At 41.1% G+C, this 25,390-nt stretch overlaps 1 protein-coding gene across 2 annotated transcripts in view; it reads left to right on the plus strand.

Moving 5' to 3' along the window:
* Positions 1-25,390, plus strand: part of setd1ba (SET domain containing 1B, histone lysine methyltransferase a) — a 143,914-nt gene that overhangs the window by 81,855 nt on the left and 36,669 nt on the right. The window lies entirely within an intron of this gene.

Here is a 25,390-nt window from a genome sequence, read left to right on the forward strand (position 1 = left end):
AGTGGGTAGAAAGCTCAGTCAGACCACTGTTTTAGAAACTGTTGGGGCAGAATTTTTTGCTCGGCGTGCGAGTGCACACTCGAGCGTGAAGTAGCGCGTCATGACATTGGGCGAGTGTCCCGACGTCATCGCGCACTCACACAATATTTCGGTCGGCGGGCGCACATAAGAGTTGGCAGTGCCCCTGCCGACAATTAAGAGGCCTATTCAGGCCATTAATGTATTAATCAACCGTGAATTTTCACTGCCCATGCAACGTTACGGTTGGTGGATGGGCAAATCGGCCAGGAAGCCATTGCCTTTTTGAGGAAACCTCATCCAAGGGTGGGATGAGGCTTCTGATATTAATTTTTTTAAAATGTTTGTGCCGGATTTTCATCTCGTACATGTTCAGGTGACTGTTTCTGATGCGTGGGCATTTTTTCCAGATTTTAAAATCTGTTATTTTTGGATTTGAATTCTTCAGCTCCCTGAGGCAGCTCTCTGCCTTCAGGAAGCTTTCTGTGAGTGCTCCCCCTCCCCCACGCTGACTTCAGCACCCGCCCTCCTCCTGCCCCCACCCCAGCAGCACTGAGCCTTTCGGTGCACCTTTCACACTGGCTGGCCGTTAATTGGCTGGCCAGCGTGAAATCTCGGTTGGGGGCCGGTTGCAGGTGGCGGCCCGTTTCCTGGCTGCTCATGGGCCTACCGACCACACCCGCATGCCGAAGCCAAAATCCTGCCCTTGAGGTCAGCAAATTATCTTATAGTGTGAATACGTAGCTGATTGGGCAGCGGGGGTGGGGGCGGTGGGAAAGATATTTAGATCAATAGATTTGTAGTTACCTTTTGTAGTAAATTGCTAATTGGTAAAGGAAGGCAGTTATTTTAATGGGTTAAATTATTTCTTACTTTTCTTTCAACAACTACAGAGCTAAAAAGAAATTCCCCTGAGCTGCTTGTAATTGGTAGTAAATTCAATGTTGTCAAATTTCTGCATGGGCAATTATATTTTAAAGGAAATGTTCTTGACATAGTAGAACATAACTCTTTTCGGCTACAAACAAATAAATTAACAAAATTAGGGATAAAGTAAAAGGCAGCCCCTTAAAGGGAAATATAGTCAGACCTGCTTTATCCAAATTACTTGAGTGATACCTGATTTTTGTTCTGTTGCAAGTCATGGCATTATTTTTAGGCATGACTGATTAATGCATCAATACTCCAGAGCTTTTAAACTGGGAGTTTCTAACCAGTTTTGAATGGGAGAGCATTTAATCAGTTTATTGGGCTCAGCCTCTTAATTTTTTAATGTGCAGCTCAGTAGATTTTAGTGCTCGTGAGTGAAGCACATGTTGTTAACTGCACAGTAAGCAGCTGATGTTATATTTAATATTACTGTCTGCTGAGTCACAATTCAAACAGTTGAGCAACCCCAATGTTACTAATGTGCTTGAAGAAAAGTGACTGACCAGATTATATCTGTCCAACATTGTGTATATGAAGTGCTTTAATTCCTGATGTGTTGTGTCAACTGTTAGGCTGGTGTTACAGACATAGCATTGCCAAAATTGTTGAACAACTTTTCTTAATGAAATCATATATACCATTTCCTAACCAGATCTTTTTCAAGCAATTCTTGGATTTTTGCACCTATTTGCCAGCCATTTTTTTAATGCTGATTTGTGCAGGAAGGAATGAATGCCTTTTCAGCCTAGTCAAGCTCTCAACACTTTTAGTGGTGGCTGTATGAAGAATTTTGGTGCTTGTACATTTTAAATGTCTATGCCAAATTAAACAGCCATCATCTTTCATGGTTTATGTGGTAAAGAGATGTAAATGTCAATATTCTGCTGAAAGTGTTATGCATCTATCACTCCTAACCATATTAGGATTGTGAGATAAACTAACTAACTTTTACTTTATCTGGAAAGATATTATTTGAGTGCAATTAACAAAAGTTCTGGTGACTGAGTATTTGATCTTTGTCCATTGTACTTAGTAAAAGCTTCTTAAAACCATGATATTGGGATAGATGTTGGTTTGCACCTGCAGTTCTTTCATCTGCACATTTGTTCAGTGACCTTGTCAGGAATAGTCTGTCTGCTTCAGCAAATTTTGGAAAGTTTTTCATCTTGCATACCTCCTCAAGGCAGACTCGAACATTATTGACACACAGCTGTCACTGTGAGGTCTCTCAGTTGGGACAATGTTGTAAGGTGTTAAGAGACCAACCAAGGATTGACAGAAAATTTAAATGGTGCACAATATAGTCAAAACAAAACTGAGTTAGATAAAGAGGATTCTCCTTCTTTAGTAAAACTTGCTGCTTGTATGGAAAGTAATAGCAAGATATTAGAAGTGTTGAATTTGTTGCTAGGATATCTGTGCTTGAAATGCAGTCATAAATCCTGCTTCTCTCTATTCTGCTACCCTTGGGGTGTGGTTTTCTCTAGAGGCCAAGTTTTGCCAGTCCCCACTGAGTCATCTGTGGGAGAGAGCAAAAACAGATTGTTTTGGCTTCTTCTTGCAATATAATAAATATTCTCCCTGGTAGATGGGGAGGGGGTAGATGTAGTGTCAAATTGGAACTACTGTTTTCCCTCCGCCACACTTTCTTAATGAGATAGATTGGAATAAAAAGTATTTTCATGTTGCAAAAGTAACTGTATTTTGGATATGCCACAACTCAAATAAATTTTATTTCAAACAAATACTCTAATTCTGGATTCACAATTGAGACAGCATTTGTAAAGGGCAGCTATTCAGAGTTGCAGAAGGTAGGAAGTAGGGTCCCACAAGGATCAGTTCTGGGATCACTGTTGTACACCATTTTGTTATGATTTAGATACTGGAATCAAAACACGGGCCTGAATTTTACAGGGAGGAATATTGCTTGCCCCCCTCTCCCCCCACACCCAGTAGAAAAGTTGATTATGAGCTGATTAAATGTTTAAAAAATGACAGCCCCACAGCGATGATACACTGGGGATGGTCTTAACAAGGTAATTCTGGGACTTCGACCCCTCAAGGAATGAAGTCCTGCCCTTGAAATCTGAGTAGCCCCAGCAGCTCCAGAACTCAATAGTGATTGCTGCTGGGACTACAAGCAGTAGCGGGAAGAAGATGCATAGTGAACAGACTTAGAGGTAAGACCGGGGTTCTTGGTCAGGGAGGGATTGGGGGCCCTTGGTTTGGGGGTGGGGTTGGGAGGGGGTGGTCAAGAGGGGGTAATACCTGGGCTGGAGTATATCATAGGCAATTAAATCAAGGCACATATGTAAAATTCAACCAGGATTAATTTCTCACCCCCTTAGTGACAACAGACACTATGGCTGAGTTGTCAAAATTGAGTGCCACTCAGTGCCAAATTTTAGGCAGCTTGGTATGGTACAGTGGTACTCATTTGGAAGACCTTTAAAAGTACTTTTACTTGAAAGTACTAGATATCACCCTTACACCACTGTAACTATAAATCTAATCCTGTTCAAACAGGTCTGGACCATGAGTGCAGCCACTTCCTAGCCAAGTGTATTTTTTGTTTCTTCATTCATGGGATGTGAGCATTGCTGACAAGGCCCCATTTATAGCCTATTCTTGCATTGCACCTTGGAAGAGTATAAGCTGGTAAACTCTCCCTCCTTGAACCATATGACTAAGAGGAAGTGCTGCTACTGGTCATCGAAACTTCTAAAACTCCATTCCTCCTGTAACCTGCTGTTCCCAGCTGCAGAAGCAAGATAAATGGTGAAAAATAATCAAATCAAAAATAATACCTCACACATGCAAAGGAGGCAGTCAAACAGCATCAGATTTGCAGTTACAGTAGTGCATGAGTGATATCTCTTAATTTAAAGTAAAGGTGTTTTGAAGATCATCCGAATGACTGTACCCCATCAAGCTGCCTTAAATTTGGCACTGAGTGGCACTCAGTTTTCACAACTTGTCCAGAGTGTCCGAGATCGCTAAGGGGATGAGAATTTAATCTTGGGTGATCATTGTAGATGAGCTATGTTGGAACAGGCTTTAGGGGCTGAATAGCTTATTCCTGATCCTTTGTTCTTAAAAGGAAACATCCTCTTATATTGGAAAGGTGTGCTCCTGAGATTGATGATGATAATTTGGTGTGAAAAAGTATTGCTAAAAAGCATATTCTCACCTGTATTGTTATGTTTACATTATTTATGTTTTTGAAGAAAAGAACGTGTATGTGTAAGATCAGGTGTTTTCACATTCCTATTATACACTAAACTTATCATAGACCTATCATGGAGATGCTTGTGTAATTGAAGACAACTAGGCACTTAATTTTGTTGAACATTAAGGGAAGGGAACTGCTGGAGCATAAACCTGAATTGAACTGAAAGTTGGCTAATCCTACACTAGATCAAAAATAATACAAGTTAAAATGTCCCGAAGAAATTTCCTGTGCATTTAAGCTTGTTTTATGGTAGTTATCGCTAGACTTTATATTTAACTTGTTAGTAATTCTGCACAATCTAAAAAAAACACACTTGCGCAATATCCTTTAATGTGCTCCAGAACCAGCCACGCCTCCAGCCAAGCTATTCCAATGCACTCACAACACTGGCATCTACGCAACAAAGTGGAAAATTGCCCAAGTATGTCCTGTCCACAAAAAGCTGGTCAAGTTCAATCCAACCAATTACTGTCCCATCAGCCTTCTTTCAACCATCAGCAAAGTGATGGAAGAGGTTGTTGTCAGTGCTGTCATGCAGCTGTTACTCATCAGTGACCTGCTAACCAATGCTCAGTCTTGGTTTCACCAAATCTCATTTCAACCTTGATCTAAAGATAGACAAAGGGGTCGAATTCTGGAGGTAAGGTTAGAGTGATGTTAAGGTAGTATTTGACTGATTACATCTTCAAGGAGCCCAAACAAAAATTAAAGTCAATGAGAATCATGGTGATGGTGAGGGTTGGAGTGGTGTGGGGGAGCCTCCCCATTGACTAGGGTTGTACCTGGAACAGAGAAAAGATGATTGTAGTTGTTGGAGGCCAATTACTACAGCCCCAGGACATGGCTACATGAGTTCCTCAGGGCAGTGTGCTTGGCCCAACTATCTTCAACTGCTTTAGCAATGACATTCCCTCCATCATAAGGTCAGAAGCAGGGATGTTCATTGTTGATTGCACAGTGTTCAGGTCCATTAGAAATGCCTCAGAATGAAGCAGTCCATGCCAGGATGCAGCAAGACCTGGACAACATTCAGGCTTGGGCTGCTGGGTAGCAAGTAACATTTGTGCCACACGTGTGCCAGGGAATGACCATCTCCAACAGGAGGAAATCTAATCGCCTCCCCATGACATTCAGTGGTATTGGCATTGTTGATTCCTCCACCATTAACATCTTGAGAGCCAATATTGACCAGAAAATCAACTGGACTAAGCATGTAAATGAATTTTTAAAAAGTTGTGTGATGCACTCTTTGTGAACATTGCAGCCAGCACCATCACAATCAGTGACAACCAGACACACTCTGAATTTTGGGAAAAAAATCTATGATTGTACTGCTGGGTGCTTTCCCAGTTTGTAGACACATTATGAAAATTCCACATACCCACTACTGTAATGAAAGCCTAGTGATGACACTGAAGTCTTTATGAAAGTAATATCTACACAATAACATGTGCAGAAAATAATTAATTTGTAAACTAAATTGAATGATCCTTTACTGTGATGGTGATTTATGGGAATACTGCTGCAAGTGTGAAAAGCCCATAACTCATTATGATTAGCTTTTGCATAAATCAGCAGACACCCAGTACCTGGTGTTGCTGGTGAAAAATCCTGCTTATCCACTGCTGCTAACACCTGAGGAAGATTAGCAAATTAAACCTGGGATTCTACATGCTGTTGTTCTTCTTTAGCTTGTGTGAGGTTCTATACCTGCTTTTGGAATATTAATCTGAATTATATCAATAGAACAAGCAATACAACACAAAATAAAGTGTCAATACTTAGGACATGGGCTTTTGCATGTGGCCATGATAAGTTGCTGCTGCATCATGTAGTGCATGGCTGAGGGAGTGCTGACTGTGCTGCATGGAGTGGCTTGTCACTGTCAGGAAATAAATCAATGACTAAGTTTACCAGGGATGACCTGGGAAGCAGATCAGCTGCCCATTCCACAGAGGTGGGCAGCTGATTAAAATGGTCGAGACCCCAATTTGGGTGATTTTGTGCCCTCTTTGCCAATTTGCAGGCCGCGGGGAGAGCCTTCCTGTTACATGCAGAGGCCACCCACTCAATGGAGATGGTCTCATTCTGACATGCTGGGTGGGGCTGGGGGGAGGTTGAGGGAGGGCTATGGGGGCATTTAAGTCAAGAGGTTCCATGCAGCAAAGAAGAGGCTGCACTTATATTAAAAAACAGTAATCATGCCAAGACCGATCAAGCAGAGTTGTTTCCCCTACAGCCTTACTCACCTACCAGTGTGGGTGCCTGTTTTTTGATATGTGTTCTGCAGTCCAGCAAGGGTGCCTCTATGGTCTCTAACCTGCCTCAGCAGTGCCCACCTCTACTGGCCTCTAATTGGGCTGGAAGTATTGGGAGCCCACCTGCTCTCCTTATTAGGATGGCTATCTCTGAGGCTGCCTCCTGGAAGATGGCTCTGCCAGTCTCCCTGGCAGCAAATGAGGGTTCATTATGCCTTTTGGCCCCAATATCAGAGTCCCAAAGCCTGCAGGAAAATTCTGCCCTCTCACTCAATTTATAGCAATTTTATCTCAAAGCAGGTTTTGTGAATAGAAGTTCATCCCAGATGTTAGCAGAAAATTAGCCGCCTGTTACATGTATCACCCAATATTCAATTCCATGACATGATAGAACCTGCTTCACACTCGTATCCAAGAGCAATTTCTACTCCACAGAGTCACTTTTTTGTTAAGAGTAATGAGCTTAGGGAATGACTGTTGTGTAGCCCCTTGAGTGGAGCAATTGATAGCCCTAAAGACAATCCTCTAATGCAGATCCTGGAGAGTGGGTATTGCAGGAGGCATGCGATACAGATGTGTTTACACTTATGGCGATGAATGATGACATGCCCCTGTGCTGCTATTAGTGTATTCCCAGATATCTTTATCTGAAAAAAATCATATAAAACATATATGTGGAGGTGTAGCTACCCCAAAGAGGAAAAAATGGAACTTTTTAAATTCCTCCAATTTCATTCAGTAAATGGGATCGTTATTTTGGCCACCGCCTTAAATACTTATGCAATGCTTACATTGCAAGGAACAGCAGAAAATATCTACCCAGTAATCCAACCTGCTGTGCACATTTCCTCAATGCTGGTCACAGATGCCTTGTTTGTCCAGTTGCCCTGTTTGTGCTTTCCTAATTGAAAATAAGACCTTTTCTTTTACTTTCTGACTGGAATTCCCAAAGTGCATTATTGTTAGTAGAAATACCAGCTTCCATTCTTATGCCACTTTCATGAATAAAATTAGTTTCCACCATTGTTGTGCAGCTAGTTTGTGACCATAGCTATAAAATTATCCATATGAATGCTTCCCTACTTTGGCAGTTGTCATGATTGATCATGTTATGATTCCATGACTATTTAAAGGGTCAGGAAAACTGTACAGATGGGTAGGGAAGAGAAGACTATCCGCTGTAGTCAAGGCTCGCTCACTTCTTTGACAAACTCAAGGACAAGTTGGAAATATAAATACAATGAGGTTTATACTGTGATTGGAATTTGGGCTGAGTACACTATTGGTATCTTAAAGAAAGACTGGGGTCTTGCTGCATTGCACCCAACAAAGGTATATAAAATTATTATAGCCTACTGTATTTTACGTAACTTCGCCGTGTGGTAGGTGGTGGAATATATGCAGCATTAAATATTTGCAGAAGAGTTGTCGGCTCAAATCAGCCAAATCTATGGAAGTCTATCATAGACAAAACCTTTACTTACTGCATGAACTACCAAAACACAACAGTCACTTCCACATGCACTCAATATAGAACCATAGAACCCAAAAGAAAAAAGAAAAAACTAGCCGCCCTTTCTAACCGCACCTTTCAACACCTGGTCCATAGCTGTCTACCACCCGGGTGAAGAAGCTTTTCCTTATCTTAACCTAGTATCAGAATCTCTGAGTATTTTTCACTAAACTCCTGGAGCAACTTGGAGAATGAGTAATCTTATTTTATTTTCCATAACTGTGTGCTGCAATATATATAGTTTCTATATAGTTTGCAGGTGAAGTTTTGTAAAATGCAACAGGCTGCAATATTTTTGGACACCTTTGCTGTGATATATTGTATGGCACAGCTTCCACTTTGTGACCATATACGTTCTCACACTCTGCTCCTTCTAAGTGTTTTTCCAATGAGAAGAAGTGAGGTGGATAGCTGTTGCATGCTATTGACTGCTGTAAGTATGAGGTGGTCCAGGTAGTTTGTTGTCTTGGATCTATAGTGGATTTTAAACGAAAGAAACAGTCTAATGCACTTCACAAATAAGTGTAAGGAAACTGGACACTGAACCAGCTAGGGAGGGACTAGAAAGAGTTAAGATTCAGCTAAAGATTTAGGTTTTGAGGGGCTTTGAAAGTGGAAGAAAAGGTAGAGAGATTGAAAATTTTAGGGAGGAAGGTTCAGATTTGATTTGAGGTAACTGGAAAACAGAATTCCAAGATGCGCCCCCATAATATTAATGGGGCATTCTTACCACAGATAGGAGAAAACATAAGTTTCATTTATAAAATAAATGTACCATATCCTTAGAAATTCCCACACCACTTTACAATCAGTTGATTACTTTGGTAAGTCATCATTGTTATCTGGGTAAATAAAATAAAACAAATAAACAATGATGTTCCTCACAAAAATAAATTCCATAAAACACTTGATAATGGGTTGGGGTCATTGGAGGGTGATAATTTAGTGAAGAGAAGCAAGGCCTTTAAGGAAGATTTTAATAATAGAAGTAGGGAAATAGGGAGATGAAGAGGCTTAGTGAGAATTCCAGAAGGAGGCAGGTGACTGAAGGAGCAGTCACTGATGGTGGAATGGAGGAGGTAAGGAGCTGGTGTCAAAGAAGCAAAGGCCACGATGCAATGTATAACTGAAAAGGATCATATAGATAAGAAGGAGCAAAGACCTGGAGGTATTTCAAAGTGAGCTTGAGAATATTATCAATTTGCTGGGAGCAGTAAGTCAGTTTGGAGGATGGGCCTACTGGGTTCTGCAGGAGAGGCCACAGGTCACTAAGTTCTGAACATTTCTGCAGGTTGGGGCAGGGAAAGCACCAAAAAGAGCATTTAGAGCTTCAAATTTAAAGAATGGATGGATTAAGAGTTCAACAGCAGTAGGGAAGATGTAGGGCATAAGAAGGCAATATTCTGGAGGTGAAGGAAAGTGGCTTGGCTTATGACTTCCCAACAGCCAGAAAGAGACTGCTCGCTCTTTCTCTTATAATGACCTGAGCCCTGCCAAAAATTTGCTCTGATCTTGCAAACTAATGTTTGTACCCTAGTGTGATGAACTGTCCGTCCTCAGTGTATGTACCTGTATGTACTGTTCAACTTCCAAAGCAGGAAAAGTGACTTGAGGTTGATTGTAAAATTCCTGTGCACCCCAATAACAAAGTAACATCAAACATTTTGGTTTGGAATAAAGAGAAAGTGGCCCTTTCAATAGGCCAATGAGCATGGTGTGAGCTTTGGAAACTCCCCAGAGTTTGATTCTGAAAACCTTGCCTGTTTTCAACATGAGAACATATTGTTGAGCTTCACAGAGGCCCTGTCAAAAAAACTTCCCCTTTACATGTCCTAAAGATTGTACCACAGGCATGTGACAAAATAGAAGGAAGTGATTGTGCAACCAAAGTTTATAAAAGAGAGCTTTTGCAAGAAAGGAAGAAGAAACTGCTCTGTCCAAAGCTGGGGAGTGAACAGTTTGTTTTTTTGTTATACAATGGAATCTATTGAATATCAACTCTATGTAGAACAAATCCATGTTAAAACTAAATTTCCCCTAAGTATTATTGTTAAAACTAAATGACTGACAGCTTCAAGATTCAAATTTAATTTTAAGTTTAAAATGCTTTGGCTCAGTATATGGATGTCTTGGCTTGCCTGTCATTGCAGGGTTAAGCCCTTAATTGACTAATCCGTGAGATCCCTGATATCTGTGAGGCTGCCTGGGAGTACATCTACAAGTAAGAGAGGGCAAGTCAAAAGGCATATGTGTGTTTTCATTTTGGCAAGTGCTTGATTTGCAAGCAGAGTTCCCATAACCGTCAGTGATGCGAAATCTCCTTGGCATATGTCATCCCAGAATATGAACCTCGGATGTTTCATCTGAAGATCAATACCCCTGACAATGTAGCACTCCCACAGTGCTGCACTGAAATGTCAAACTAAACGTGCTCCAGTAGTGGAATGAGGCTTGAGCTGCAACTTTCTGACTCGCAGCTTAGAATGTTACCAGCTGATGCTTTGGGAGGAATTTTAATCTGAAAGAAATGAAGCAGGTTTGGGAGAATAATGTGTTAAAAATTTGAATGCCAATCTCAATCTGCCCCCAACCCTGTCATTTCTCTTTTCAGCAGAGGCAGGTTGGCAATTTCAATATTGTATTGAGGCTGTGTGCCTCATATTTATGCATCATTTTAAATTTAGCTTTGGACAGCTGGGATTCCTGAGCTTCGGAAAAGCCAGCAATTACAGGGAGGCGAGAACTGTTGATCCAGGGGGTGTGCATTTCCATCCACCTCCTGGATCATGTGTACTTGCCTTGTGAACCCCCACCCCCCCATGACATTCAGATCCTCCCTGATCATCTCTGATTCTTGCAACCCCTCCCCATACCAAAGGCCTCCAATTTGCGCCCCATGGCCTCCTCCTTACCTCCCCCTTCCAAGGGGGCCTCTGATTCCTTTGTCTAGTCACCCCCCCCCCCCCCACTCTTGGGTCAGGATTCTAACCTAACTGGCCCTGCAGCCTCTTTTCCAGCAACTCCACCTGATTGGAATCAGACCTACCTCCAGGCAGGGAACTACCTTCCACATACAGCCAACCGCATCTGCTGGGTCAGAGAGTTAAAATTCCAACCCTGCCCCCTTAGTATGCACTCCTAAAGGAGCACTTATCTTGACGAATAGTAACCTAAATAAAATGTAGGCTGGCAATTCCCTCTGTTATAAAGGAGCCGATTGTAAATATGGGAAACCGACATATGAGCTATGTCTCCTGTGGTTCCAATCAAAGAAGTGGCAGTTATAAAAGCGCATTTGAATTGTTGGTTCAGGCAAATTCAGCATAATATTTGAAGGAATTGGATAATCATTATCCCTGGCCACACATTTATTAGGTGATTGTTTAGTACAATTTAGTGCTACTGGATTTCTTTGGCACACTTTTGAAAGTAAGGTTTTTTGACATCTAATTGGAGTACCTGTTAAAGGGTTTTGTAGCAATAATTTCAGAAGCTTCAAAAATTATTTCTGCACAAGGAAGATCAAATCCAACTTAATTCTGCATAGTAGGATTGTAGTCTCCTGGAATAGAAAAGTGGTCTTCTGTTGTGCTGACGTAAGGTGCAAAATTTTGTTGTAAAATAATATTTGCTGAGTTCTTTACCATATGACTTAAATTTGGAAAGGGAAGGTAGTCTGTATTAGTGTCCATCTCTGAACATGCAGCTGAAACCCTCATCTATTCATTTATTACCTCTAAACTCAACTATTCCAATGCTCTCCTGGCCAGCCTATCACCTTCCACCATCTACAAACTTGAGCTCATCCAAAGCTCTGTATTCCGTATCCGACTCTCACTAAATCCTGTTCAATGATTACTCCCGTACTCGCTGATCTACTTTGGTTCCTGGTCTGGCAAAGTCTTGATTTTAAAATATTTGTCCTTGTATTCAATCCTGTGGCCTTGTGACCTCCTCCAGCTGTACAACACTCTAATTTGTCTGCACTTTTCCAATTTTGATCCCTTGCACAACCCCGATTTTCATTACTGCAATAATGGCAGCTGTGTCCTCGGCAGTAATTCCCTCCCTTCACCCCTGCCTAGCTCTCTCCTCCTTTTAAGATGCTCCTTGAAATCTGTCTCTTTGACCAAGCTTTAGATCACCTGTCCTAATATCTCCTCGTGTGTTTTGTGTCAAATGTTGTATCATTCCTGTGAAGTGCCATGGAACCTTTTATTATGCTAAAGGTGCTATATAAATCCAAGTTATTGTAATAAACAATTGTCTCTATATTGCAGTCAATGCTTGATTAACAGTGTAAACTATATTGCTGGTGACTGAGGCTTGATAATTTTTTTGCCTGCGCCTGTAAGAACTGAGATGTCAGTATTACAAAGGGTGTGTTTCATTAGTCAGCATCTGCAGTTCAATTTATATATAAAAGGCAACCAAATGAAACACTTAAAAAATTGTTAATGGGCACCATGTGATTTGTTTAAAGTGAGCATTTGCTTGGAACCTATTAATTTTACACTGCATGCTTAATGAATACCTTACTTGGCACAGGGGTGCTCTCATTTAAAGGCTTTTGCATTGTAAAAATGGATTCAAGGAAAATCTAGTCCTATATGACAGTGTTTAATAGTAATAATTGAAATTACATTTATTCAAAATATTTTTGAATTGTAAATGTATTCTGCTAATGGGATCTCTAACAAATGTGATTCAGTCTCATGAAACATTCAAAACAAAAAATAAAAAATGTGGAAAATAAATGCTACATTTTATTTAGTCATCTGCATTCCACATTAACTATTAGATTCACCCTGTTTCATATTAGAAACCTTTTGTTCCTTGTAATGCTAATGGTAAAATTTGCTTGGTCTATGTCAGTTAAATGAGAGTGCTATGTAAATGTAGAGAGGCACAGGGATGCCAGATTTACAGAGAGGGAAGGAAATTCATAGAAGAGGGATTCTCCTCCAAGCAGAACTTGGATTCTCTACAAATCAAACCTTTTCTATTGAGAAGAATTAGTTGGAAACTTATCTTTGATTCTGGGTAATTGATAACAGGAGCACTTAGAACCCTTTGCAGTTGACCTGAGTAAATTCATCAAAGAGAAACACTAAAAAGCACTAAATGGAATCAACATGGTGTAGATTTTTAGTATAAATTGTGTAATGCGTTTTGTACAGTAGTTTCTGGCAATGTAGATCTATATTTTTAGAGAGAGAAGGCTAAGGCCCTATTGTCTCTCTGCTTCCTATATCCCTGTCCTTGCATTCTTGTTATTTTGGCATTCAAGAGTAGGCAGCTTTGTCTGTGCCATAAGGACTTTATGTTCAGGAAACAGAAGTTTTCAGCAGACATATTCCAACTCCTCCGTGCACAAGGGAACAACTTTATTGTGTAGTACTCCATCTAGTGCGTGGCTGAGAAATGACCACAGATACAGATAGCTGAGGAAAGTAAGTTTGCTTACAGGCAACTTCAGGAAGTGGTTCTGTATCACCAATTTCTGGTCCATGTGCTGTAGAAACCATCCTGTTTTTGTATTGCACAGCCCTTCTGCAAGAGGTTGTTCAAATTGAAAACAATTAGTGTTTGGAAGCAGTACATATATGACCTTAAGGTAGTTGTTTGCAATAGTTTAAGTGGTGAAAGCTGCAAAACAGTTTGTTGGATGTACAAGGTGCACATGATTACTTCTGTTGTTCAGTCTGCCATTAATTTTAGAAGCATGCCACGTTCAACATTTAAACTTAGTGTTTTGTTATTCCTGGAGGTATCAACCAAAATCCCCTGTTTTGGGGGTGCGCCACTCAGTACTGTGTTTTGGAATTAAATTTGTCCCATCGCGTCAACGCTGGCTTTTTGAAAGAACTACCAAATTAGCCCCACTTCCATACTCCTTCCCCATACCTCCACAATTTTTTTTTTAAGTGTAAATCCAATTTCCTTTTTAAAGTTACTGTTCAATCTGTTTTCAACACCCTCTCCTGGCAGTGCATTTCAGATGATGATGAATCACAGCTTAAAAAATTTCTCCTCATCTTCTCCCTGGTTCTTTTGTCAGTTATTTAAATCGGTGTCCTCTGGTTATGACCCTTCTGCTAGTCAAAAGAGTTTCTCTATATTTACTCCATCAAAACCCTTCATGAGCTTGAATACCTCTATTAAATTCCCTTTTGTATTCAAAGAACAATCCTAGTAATTTGTTTATATCCCTGATTCCGATAGGCAAGTCCACTGGAAATGTAAATGTAGTATAAACAAAAACAGCCTTGGGACTTAAGCTGGTGACATTATACTTGGGAATCAAGCATCTATAAACAGCCCAGCCACCTGGTACAAAAATGCTTTTTGACTGTGTCACAGTTGGTGTCTAAAAAAAAGTATGAAGAAACAAAGGCAGTCATTTACAATGCAGGGATATACTTCCCTGCTTCCTGGGAGCAGAAAACACTGTGAACTTAATTCTGCAGCCTGTTAATTGACTTACGAACAACAAAGACAGGATTCTAATTTCTAGTAATTCACCCAGTATTTACTTAATATCAGTTAGACTTTATAAAAGAAAAGAAAGTACTTGCATTCATATAGTGATTTTCATGACCTCAGGATGTTCCCAAAGTGCTTCAAAGCAGCTGTAGTAATGTAGGGAAATGCAGAAGCCAATTTGTGCACAATAATGTCCCACAAATGGCAATGAGATTTGTAGCTGTAAAAGAATGCTTACATTTAAGCAAATTATCACGTGGTATAATGTACTTTGTCATCGGCTATCCCTCCATTTGAGGATGACATCTCCTCAGGATCATGAGTTTCTGCCATGTGTCTTCGTGTGACTGAACATGCCCATTCTTGACCCACAGATCTTTGGGCAGACGAGGCAGGACATTCCAGAGTGGGATCCAGCATGCAGAGATTTGCTTCCTTTTCTTTCCTTCTCTACCGCTGCTCTGCCTTATCATTAAGACTCTGGCACTCAAAGTGTGACACAGCTAGATATACAAATTGTTCTCATTCTGAAGGATTAGCAGCAATCTCCTCCCCGCCATTAAGTTCAGTGCCACCGCGCTTCACAGAGAACTTCAGAGTGTCTTGAAGCATTTCCTTTGTCCTCCCCTGGAATGTTGGTAATTTGAGAATTGAAAAAATAGAACCTGATGGGAGAGATGGTCTTTCGCCATTTGGATACCATGTCCAGTCCATCAAAGTTAATTTTACAGGAGTTTTGCAAGAATGCTTGTGGACCCCGCTTCAAGAAGGACACCAGCATTTGTTTGATGGTCCTCCCATTGGATCTGGAGGATGAGGTGGAGGCGTTGCTGATGGATTTTCTCTAGCACTTTTAGCATCGCTTATACAGTCCAGGTCTCACTGCAGTACTGGAGCGTGGCGACGACAACTGCTTTGAACACAAGGACTTTTGTTGACCTTTGAAGGTCTTTGGTGTCATTCACTTGCTTCCATTGTTTGAAGAAGGCAAAACTGGCCCAGCTGATCCGGTATTGGATCTCCTTGTCAATGGTGGCCTTTTGAGAGAGGTGGCTGCCAAGATGTGGGAAGTGCTCAACATACCCCAAAGTTTCTCCTTCAACATACATAGGAGGTGGAATATTTGGCTGACCAGTGCTCGTTTTGTTTTTGGCAACATTCAAGGACAGGCCGAGTTTCTTGTGCGCAGAATTGAAGGGATCAAGAATGACTTGCAAATCTGGTGCAAAGTAGACCGAGACTAAAGAGTTTTCATCTGGATGATAATTAATACCAACTGCTACAATGTCAAAAAAAGGAATGAAACCGGCGGACCACCTGGCATCAACCTAGGCACTGGAAACAACAATGGCAATCTCTGCTCTGTCGACTCTGCAAAGTCCTCCTTGCTAACATCTGGAGGCTAGTGCCAAAATTGGGAGAGCTGTCTCACAGGCTAGCCAAGCAACAGCCTGACATAGTCATCCTCACGGAATCATACTTAAAGATAATGTTCCAGACACCACTATCATCATTCCTGGGTATGTCCTGTACCACCGGCAGGACAGGCCCAGCAGAGGTTGCGACACCATGGTATACAGTTGGGAGGGAGTTGCCCTGGAAGTACTCAACATCGACACTGGACCCCATGAAGCCTCATGGCATCATGTCAAACACGGGCAAAGAAACCTCCTGCTGATTACCATATATCACCCTCCCTCAGCTGAATCAGTGCTGCTCCATGTTAAACACCACTTGGAGGAAGCACTGAGGGTGGCAAGGGCACAGAATGTACTCTGGGTGGGGGACTTCAATGTCCATCACCGAGTGGCTTGGTGGCACCACTCCTGACCAAGCTAGCTGAGTCCTAAAGGACATAGTTGCTAGACTGGGTCTGCGGCAGGTGGTGAGAGGACCAGCAAGAGAGAAAAACATACTTGATCTCATCCTCACCAACCTGCCTGCCGCAGATGTGTTTGTCTATGACAGTATCGATAGGAGTGACCATCACTCAGTCATTTTAGAGACTAAGTCTCGCCTTCACATTGATGATACCCTCCATTGTCTTGTGTGGCACTACCACTGTACTAAATGGGATAGATTTCGAACAGACCTAGCAACTCAAGACTGGGCATCCATGAGGCTCTGTGGGCCAGCAGCAGCAGAACTGTATTCGAACACAATCTATAACCTCATGGTCTGGCATATCCCCCACTCTGTCATTACCATCAAGCCAGGGGATCAACCCTGGTTCAATGAAGAGTGCAGGAGGGCATGCCAGGAGCAGCACCAGGCATACCTAAAAATGAGGTGTCAGCCTTGTGAAGCTGTAGGACTACTTGCATGCCAAACAGCATAAGCAGTAAGTGATAGACAGGGCTAAGTGATCCCACAACCAACAAATCAGATCAAAGTTCTGCAGTCCTGCCACATCCAGTCGTGAATGGTGGTGGACAATTAAACAAGTCACTGGAGGAGGAGGCTCCACAAATATCCCCATCCTCAACAATGGAGGAGCCCAGCACATCAGTGCAAAAGATAAGGCTGAAGCATTTACTACAATCTTTAGCCAGAAGTGCCGAGTGGTTGATCCATCTCGGCCTCCGCTGGAGGTTCCCAGCATTTCAGATGCCAGTCTTCAGCCAATTCAATTCACTCCACGTAATGTCAACAAATGGCTGAAGGCACTGGATACTGAAAAAGCTATGGGCCCTGACAATATTCCGGCAATAGTACTGAATACTTGTGCTCCAGAGCTTGCTGCACCCCTAGCCAAGCTGTTCCAGTACAGCTACAACACTGGCATCTACCCCAGCTATGTGGAAAATTGCCCATGTATGCCCTGTACACAAAAAGCAGGACAAATCCAACCCAGCCAATTACCATCCCATCAGTCTACTCTCCATCATCAATAAAGTAATGAAAATGATAATCAACAGTGTTATCAGGTGGCACTTTCTTAGCAATAACCTGCTCACTGACATCCAGTTTGTGTTCCGCCAGGGCCACTCAGCTCCTGACCTCATTACAGCCTTGGCAAACATGGACCAAGGAGCTGAACTCCCGAGGTGTGGTGACAGTGACTGCCCTTGACATCAAGGCTGCATTTGACAGAGTGTGGCATCAAGGAGCCCTAGCAAAACTGGCGTCATTGGGAATCGGGGGAAAACTCTCTGCTGGTTGGAGTCATACCAGCACAAAGGAAGATGGTTGTGGTTGTTGGAGGTCAGTCATCTCAGCTCCAGGACATCACCGCAGGAGTTCCTCAGGGTAGTGTCCTCGGCCCAACCATCTTTAGCTGCTTCATCAATGACCTTCCTTCCATCAAAAGGTCACAAGTGGGAATGTTCGCTGAGGATTGCACAATGTTCAGCACCATTCGCGATTCCTCAGATACTGAAGCAGTCCATGTCCAAATGCAGCAAGACCTGGACAATATCCAGGCTTGGGCTGACAAGTGGCAAGTAACATTTGCACCACACAAGTGTCAGGCAATGACCATCTCCAACAAGAGAGAATCCAATCACCATCCCTTGATGTTCACTGGCATTCCCATTACTGAATCCCCCCACTATCAACACCCTGGGAGTTACCATTAACCAGAGACTGAACTGGACTAGCCATATAAATACTGTGGCTACAAGAGCAGGTCAGAGGCTAGGAACCATGCGACGAGTAACCCACTTCCTGACTCCCCAAAGCCTGTCCACCATCTGCAAGGCACAAGTCAGGAGTGTGATGGCATTACTTCCCACTTGCCTGGATAAGTGCAGCTCCCACAACACTCAAGAAGCTTGACACCGTCCCGGACAAAGCAGCCCATTTGATTGGCACCACATCCACAAACATTCACTCCCTGCACTACCAGGCACAGTAGCATCAGTGTGGGGTGGAAAGCATCAGTGTGTACCATCTGCAAGATGCACTGCTGGAATTCACCAAGGCTCCTTCGACAGCACCTGCCAAACCCACAACCAATACCATCTAGAAGGACAAGGGCAGCAGATAGATGGGAACACCACCAACTGGAAGTTCCCCTCCAAGTCTGATTTGGAAATATATCACCATTCCTTTACTGTTGCTGGGTCAAAATCCTGGAACTCCCTTCCTAACAGCACTTTGAGTGTACCTACACCACATGGACAGGAGAGGTTCAAGAAGGCAGCACTCCACCACCTTCTCAAGGGAAGTTAGGGATGGGCAATAAATGCTGGCCCAGCCAGTGATGCCCACATCCCTTGAATGAATGAATTTTTAAAAAAAATAACACCAGAGGGCAGTTGATCTTTGATGAGATGAATAACCACTGTTTGGAAATTGTAAATAATATGGGGTGGTCATACAGCCTTGTTTGACCCCAGCCTGGATTTTGAAGGTATCTATTTCACATTTTCCACTCAAGACCATTTCAGTCATATGAAGCAATTGGAGGATTGTGATGATTGTCAGAACGCAAAAGCCTCTCAGTGGAGAGGCTTTTGTGGATCAAGGTAGTGATCCACAGAGAAGCTTCTGGCTTGCTATGAGTGGCACTATTATATATGCTTGATAAGATAAAAATAAAGGCAGGTTTGATTTGGATTTTAGCCATAAAAGCTGTCTAAATATAAATTTCTTCTCTTTCTAATTTCAAAATTATTAAAAAAGAGAACGAACACCAATACCATGTTAATTTAGAAGTTGGAATGTCTGTGCTGTCTGAGTCTAGCAGTCATATTTGGGGAAAGGACAGCCAGTTAATAACCTGCAGTGTGTATGTGTGTGCGTGTGTGTGCGTACGTGTGTCATTCACTTCTAGTGCACAGCTATCACATATTGGTGTTCCTTTTATTTTGTAGGTATTTAGTAAAAAAATGGAAAGTTAGTTGTTGCTATAGAAGTTACAACACAGGAACAGCCATTTGGAAAATTCAAGGCTCTGCCTGGACTTGAATCTGGAGCCAAATTGCTAGAAATGTGGTACTCCATCAATTACACCATGACACCACCTGTTACTTTGTAACTTGCTACTCTGCCTTTCTCCAAAGAGCCAGAGAACTATATAAGCAACTGGTGGTCTGTGGAAACCTTCTTCACTAAGCCTGTAATTGACTTCAGAATTTTCCTTTTTGAACCATTTTCACAGAAACAATACTAAACAATAGCTTTAAAGACCCTGAGTAGGTTAAACACAATTGCATTTCAGCAGAATACCATGGGAGATCAGCTAATCTTTCCAAAATGCCTTTAAAATGTTTTAATATTTTTTTAAAATTGTGATGGTGAACAATATTCTTGTTTTGAGGCCTAATTTCCCTAAGAGGTGCATTGATGACCCATCTGTCTATAATGTATAAAAAATAATTTGTCTCTGTGCACTTCCTGTCAACATTTCCCACTGTAAAAATGTATTACCTACATGTGTAATGGAAACTATGTATGTAAACTGCTACACTTGCCTTCTAGTGGTAATGCTGCAATGACACAACTGGTGAGAGAGTATAATTACAGTGCGACAAAATTAATAACGGAAATACATAAAATGAAGATGGAATATATCACTTTAAAATGAGGACCAAATTATGTCCATGCCCTAGTCTAACTATCTCCTGCCTTCACCTGAACATTACACTTGGTCTTGACTCCTTCGAATCCAACACTATGGGGAGCTGGATAATTTGCAAAAAAAAAAGTCTTTATGTGTAATTTTGAAATGATAAGATGAACAACACTACTTTAAAATAGTGCACCAAGGAAATTTATGTGAAAATATTAACATGAACTAGTTGAGCAAATTAATCCTCTCAAACTGGTTTCTGTTAGTATTGACAGTTGTTAATAGTTTCTTCTAAAGCTGTGGTGTTCCTTATTCCAACTTAAATTCAAAATGACACCGCCTTTACTCTCCTTGTGCTGAGAATAATTTACAGGATTTACTGGCAAGTCATTGGACAATTGTTGAACAAAAAGTTATTGAACAAACAATGCAGTAGTGTTGCCATCACCTTGTATTCTTCATTCTTAAGGGTACAATGGCTTAGTAGGATCTCTTTTGAAACTCTAAATTTAGAGCATCAGATTGAATATGAAGTAATTTTTATGACAGTTTGAACATTAGCTATGTGGATAAAATCTGCTAATTACTTTTCATATTTTCTCTCTTGCAGATTCATACATGCATACATAGCTTTATACATGTTTTTGTAGGGTCTCACCCAAAGTTATTTTGCTTTTTTTGTTGGGGAATGATATGTTAGTCAATAACTTACCCATAGAAAATCTTCTAGTTGGGGAAAAATACCTTTAACCCTGATTTGGCTGATATGATGGTGTGTTAGGTTTCATGTCTATCTTTTTGTACATTGTTTAAACATAAAAATGATATGTTAGTAGAGATAAAAAAGAAAATCAGCAAAAGCTGAACGTCAAAATAAAACCAAAAATGTTGAAAGTGAAGAGAGGGCCTACCTGCATCTAAAACTATTTATGTAGTTTAAGGGTCACATCCAAAACACTACCCTATCATTTTGTCTTCCAAATGAGGGCCAATCCTAGCATTTCTTTTAATAGACCAACAATAGATAATGACCTAAACAATGCAAACTGTGCAATGGCTGTACAGCTCTGTTATATATATAATTGAAAACTGGATAGAACATTTATTGCTTTTACAGTACCTTAGCTGGTTTTAAGTGCTTTAGATCATGCGTTTCAGCAGTGAAACTTGACCAAAGAGAAATTCATGTTGCATCATGCAGCAGACCATATTGCATAATGTTGCATATTGTACTTTGTAACCAAATGGAAACAGAAATGATGTTTGCAAAATAGCATAGTACAGCATCCACATCTGTGTCTAACAGCTGCTTGTTCAGTGAGTTTGGACTTGTTAAAAAACTTGATTTAATTAACTTTTATTGCAGAAAAATTTCACTGAACATCAACAGCAATTAAATCCTAAAAGGAAATAAAGCATATTGGTATAGACAAGAGTTCAGTGAATTGGGAAAGAGGAGGGTGCAGAGAAATCGTAAACCGATTGATTGCTATGATTGGTCAACATTGAAACAACTGCATTATTGTTGTGTCATGCAAATACAAGGTGAACTAGATGGACCTTGGTCATTTTTCATCGAGCAATTCCATTTCCTACATTAGCAGGAGTGACCAGGAGTTGACGGATATTGAGAGAATGTTTTTAAAGATGATCAAAAAGAGGAGGGTTGGATGACTTCAGGGAAGAGGTTCAGAGAACAGAAAAATAAAATAAAGAATTGCATTTATATAGCGCTTTTCATTACCACCAAACATCTTAAGGCGCTTACAACCACGGAAATACTGAGGTTCCATGGTGGGATGAATGGAAGGGTATGTACCAAGGCCAGACGTGATAAACTGAGGGATTTTAAAATGAGGATTTTAAATTTAATGCATTAAGGGATGAGATTGTGTTAGGCTAGTGAGGACAGCGTTTATGGGTGAATGGGTGTCAATGCGGGAAGGAGTATGGGTGGCTATTGCATCTATTACTCAGTTGAAATATCTTAAAGTGCTTCATGCAATGGGTTATTTTTGAAGTACATTAACTTTTTATGTAGGAAAATGAAGCAGACATTCTTCACCGGTAGCATACCAGAAATAGCAATGAGATAAATAACCAATTAATCTGTTTAATGGCTCCTTGTCCTGCAAGATTGGCCAGGACACGGGTATTCTCTGCTCATCTTCAAATAGCCCCTGGCATTCAACTGAATAGGTGAGCTAGATGTCATTTTTGGCTCCTCGTTAGATGAAAACAATCTAATGTTACATCTCTTCCTCGGTACTACACTAGTATGGTCCAAAATTATGCTGTTAATTTTTGATATTTCCCCTGACTGGGATGTCTAGAACAATGGGTCACAGACTCAGGATATGGGATAGATCATTTAGGACTGAGATGAGGAGAAATTTCTTCATTCAGAGGGTGGTGAACCCATGGAATTCTCTACCACAGAAGGCTGTGGAGGCCAAGTCACTGAATATATTTAAGAAGGAAATAGATTTCTGGGCTCTAAGGCATCAAGGGGTATGGGGAGAGAGTGCGAGTATGGCGTTGAGATAAAGGATCAGCTGTGATCATATTAAATGGCGGAGCAGGCTCAAAGGGCTGAATGACCTACTCCTGCTCTTATTTTCTCTGTTTCTAAGTTAAGTGCCAGTGTATAATTTGAATCCATTACCTTTCAGCTTTGCCACCTGAACTAAGCTGCCTGGTCTCCCAGTGATTTTTAGTAAAGTGTTTTCCTATACCATTGTGCTGTAAGAAAGATTGCACATGGACTATTATACTTCAGTAACCTTGCATGAAATTCCTAATTCATTTACCTCAGACTGCTCTTGTCATAGCCATCGGTGGCAAATCTGTTACTGCAACTATTTCACTCCATTGTTGTACAACTCAAAATGCTCTGTTCAAACACAATCCAAAAAGGATAGAATCTATGTTCACACTGTAGTATGTTTTCATACTTAAAGTGGTCATTTTTCAAGAACACACTGCTGGCTAGGAACCTTGACTCCCAGCAGCATGCACTATGGTAGAATTACCCCCTTCCCACATAAAAATATTGCATGCCCACATAGATTTTTGAAATTCTCCTGAAACAGCTGCCCAGTAATTTTCCTCCTTTTACCATTTTCCAATAAAAATATGTTGTTTCTTTAGAATTTTAAGCTTCATTTACATACGAAAGATTCTAGAACTGTGTTCAAACTAAAACATTCTGCTTTTAAACAGTGTTGGTCAGAAGCAGCTAATATTATGGAGTCAGCAAATCAGGCAAGAAATGTAAGTGTGTCAAGCCAATGGCCTTATAGTCTGATTTGAATTATGTTATAAGGGCTTCTGCACTTTTTCCTTTTTTTCTATGGACAGGAAGGTGGAATAGGACAGAGGGGAGGCAAAAGAGTGTTCACTTGATTGTGCTTGGATGCTGATGTCCTGATTTTAGATTGATTATTGCTACATTTGATGTCTGTCCCATATAAAATATAATGTAAATGTTTTGCCTGTATATTTTTGAAGTGCAGTACAGAACTGGTATATCTATTTGAGTCAATTTTTTGTATGTTTCTCATTATATCCATTACTCTCACATCATTTAACCCAGTTCTTGGATGTATTTTCTTACCCGTCAGCATGATCCTTAAGTTTGTGCATCACTGATATGTGAATGAGATTGTGAGTCTACATGCAACAGTACAATTGACCCGATAACATCAAAAAATAAGCAGAACTGTTCATTCAACTGAGTCGATTTTAGAAATAATTTCAGTGTGCTCATTCATCTTTAGGGATGAAACTATTTAAATTGCCACCAGAAATAATCTCAAAGCACAAGCTTTCGGAATAGTGAAGGTGATTCAATTTTAAAATCTACAAAGTGTGCAGAGCAGCATTACTTGACTGACCACGTGCTGAGGAGGTATTTTTTATTCTTTTGTGGGATGTGGGTGTCGCTGGCTGAGCCAGCATTTGTTGCCCATCCCTAATTGCTGTTGAGAAGGTGATAGTGAGCTGTCTTCTTGAACCGCTTTAGTCCATGTGGTGTAGGTAAAGCCACACTGCTGTTAGGAAGGGAATTCCAGGATTTTGACCCAGCGACAATGAAGGAATGACTATATAGTTCCAAGTCAGGATGGTGTGTGGCTTGGAGTGGAATGTGCAGGTGGTAGGTGTTCCCACGCATCTGCTGCCCTTATCCTAGGTGGTCACGGGTTTGGTGAGTTGCTGCAGTACATCTTGTAGATGGTAAACACTGCTGCCAGTGTAGTTCAGTGGTGGAGGGGGATGAATGTTTAAGGTGATGGATGGGGTGACAGTCAAGCTGGCTGCTTTGTCCTGGATGTTGTCGAGCTTCCTGAGTGTTGTTGGAGCTGTACTTATCCAGGCAAGTGAAGGGTATTCCATCACACTCCTGATTTGTGCCTTGTAGATGGTGGACAGGCTTTGGGGAGTCATGAAGTGAGTTAATGATCTTAATTTCTTATGTGATGACCCTAATTTGTTTTCACTGAATTATCAAGAGTATGCTGTGTGCCTAAAGATTACAACAGAGCAACGTTAAATGATCATTGAACACTGATCCTGCCATTGGTTCTACAGCTTTCAAGCAACCGAGCTACTTCATAAATAAAACTTTAACCACAACTAGACATATTTGTATGTAGAGGTCTCAGTTTTCTCAGTGCACAGTCTTCTGCATGATGAGGTGGATTGCTTCTGCTGTTGCTACAGGCAAAATGCTTACTATTAAGACAGGCACCTTGGTTGAGCTTGTATAAAATTTGCCAAAGGTTGCCCTTGTAAGTTGCACCTACTCAGATTTGCAGGTAAAAAAAGCACCAGGTTTTAACAGTATCATTTGATGTACAGCAGTATCAATACTTTTTAAAATACTTTATCTTAGCATTCTTCTTAACTTAATTTTCATTGAGAATGATGATCTAGCGTGGACATCATTGTGGGGAACAGTAGTTCTGAGGAATGGAACAACCTCTACTTTGAAGTTAGTGTCAGGTACTCCCAAATCAGTTATAGACCAATAATATGTAGAATAAAGCTCCCTCCACTTTTCTGGAACAATATGCCTACTTCCTAACCTCAAAAGATCAGGTCTATGGAACCAGTGTGATATTTTTCCACTTGCCGCACCAGCCATTCTGTGACCCCTGCGAATGAGGCTGTCAACTGCAGACAACTTGTTCTGTCGTCCCTGGTGGAAGTGGGCTCAGACTGCCTCAAACCTATTTCATGTAGGACCCTTTTTATCTAACAGAGCAGACTTTAATTTTGACTGGTTGATAGGATTTTAAAACTCAGCTGAGTCTCTATATCCTTTTAGAGAAGAAAACCTGTTATCCTTACCCAGTCTGTTCCATAGGTGACTCAAGTCTCACGCTGATGTGGTTGACTCAACTGCCCTCTGAAGTGGTCTAGAAGCCACTAAGTTA

The sequence above is a fragment of the Carcharodon carcharias genome, chromosome 13 (genome assembly GCF_017639515.1).
Source record: "Carcharodon carcharias isolate sCarCar2 chromosome 13, sCarCar2.pri, whole genome shotgun sequence".
NCBI lineage: Eukaryota > Metazoa > Chordata > Chondrichthyes > Lamniformes > Lamnidae > Carcharodon > Carcharodon carcharias.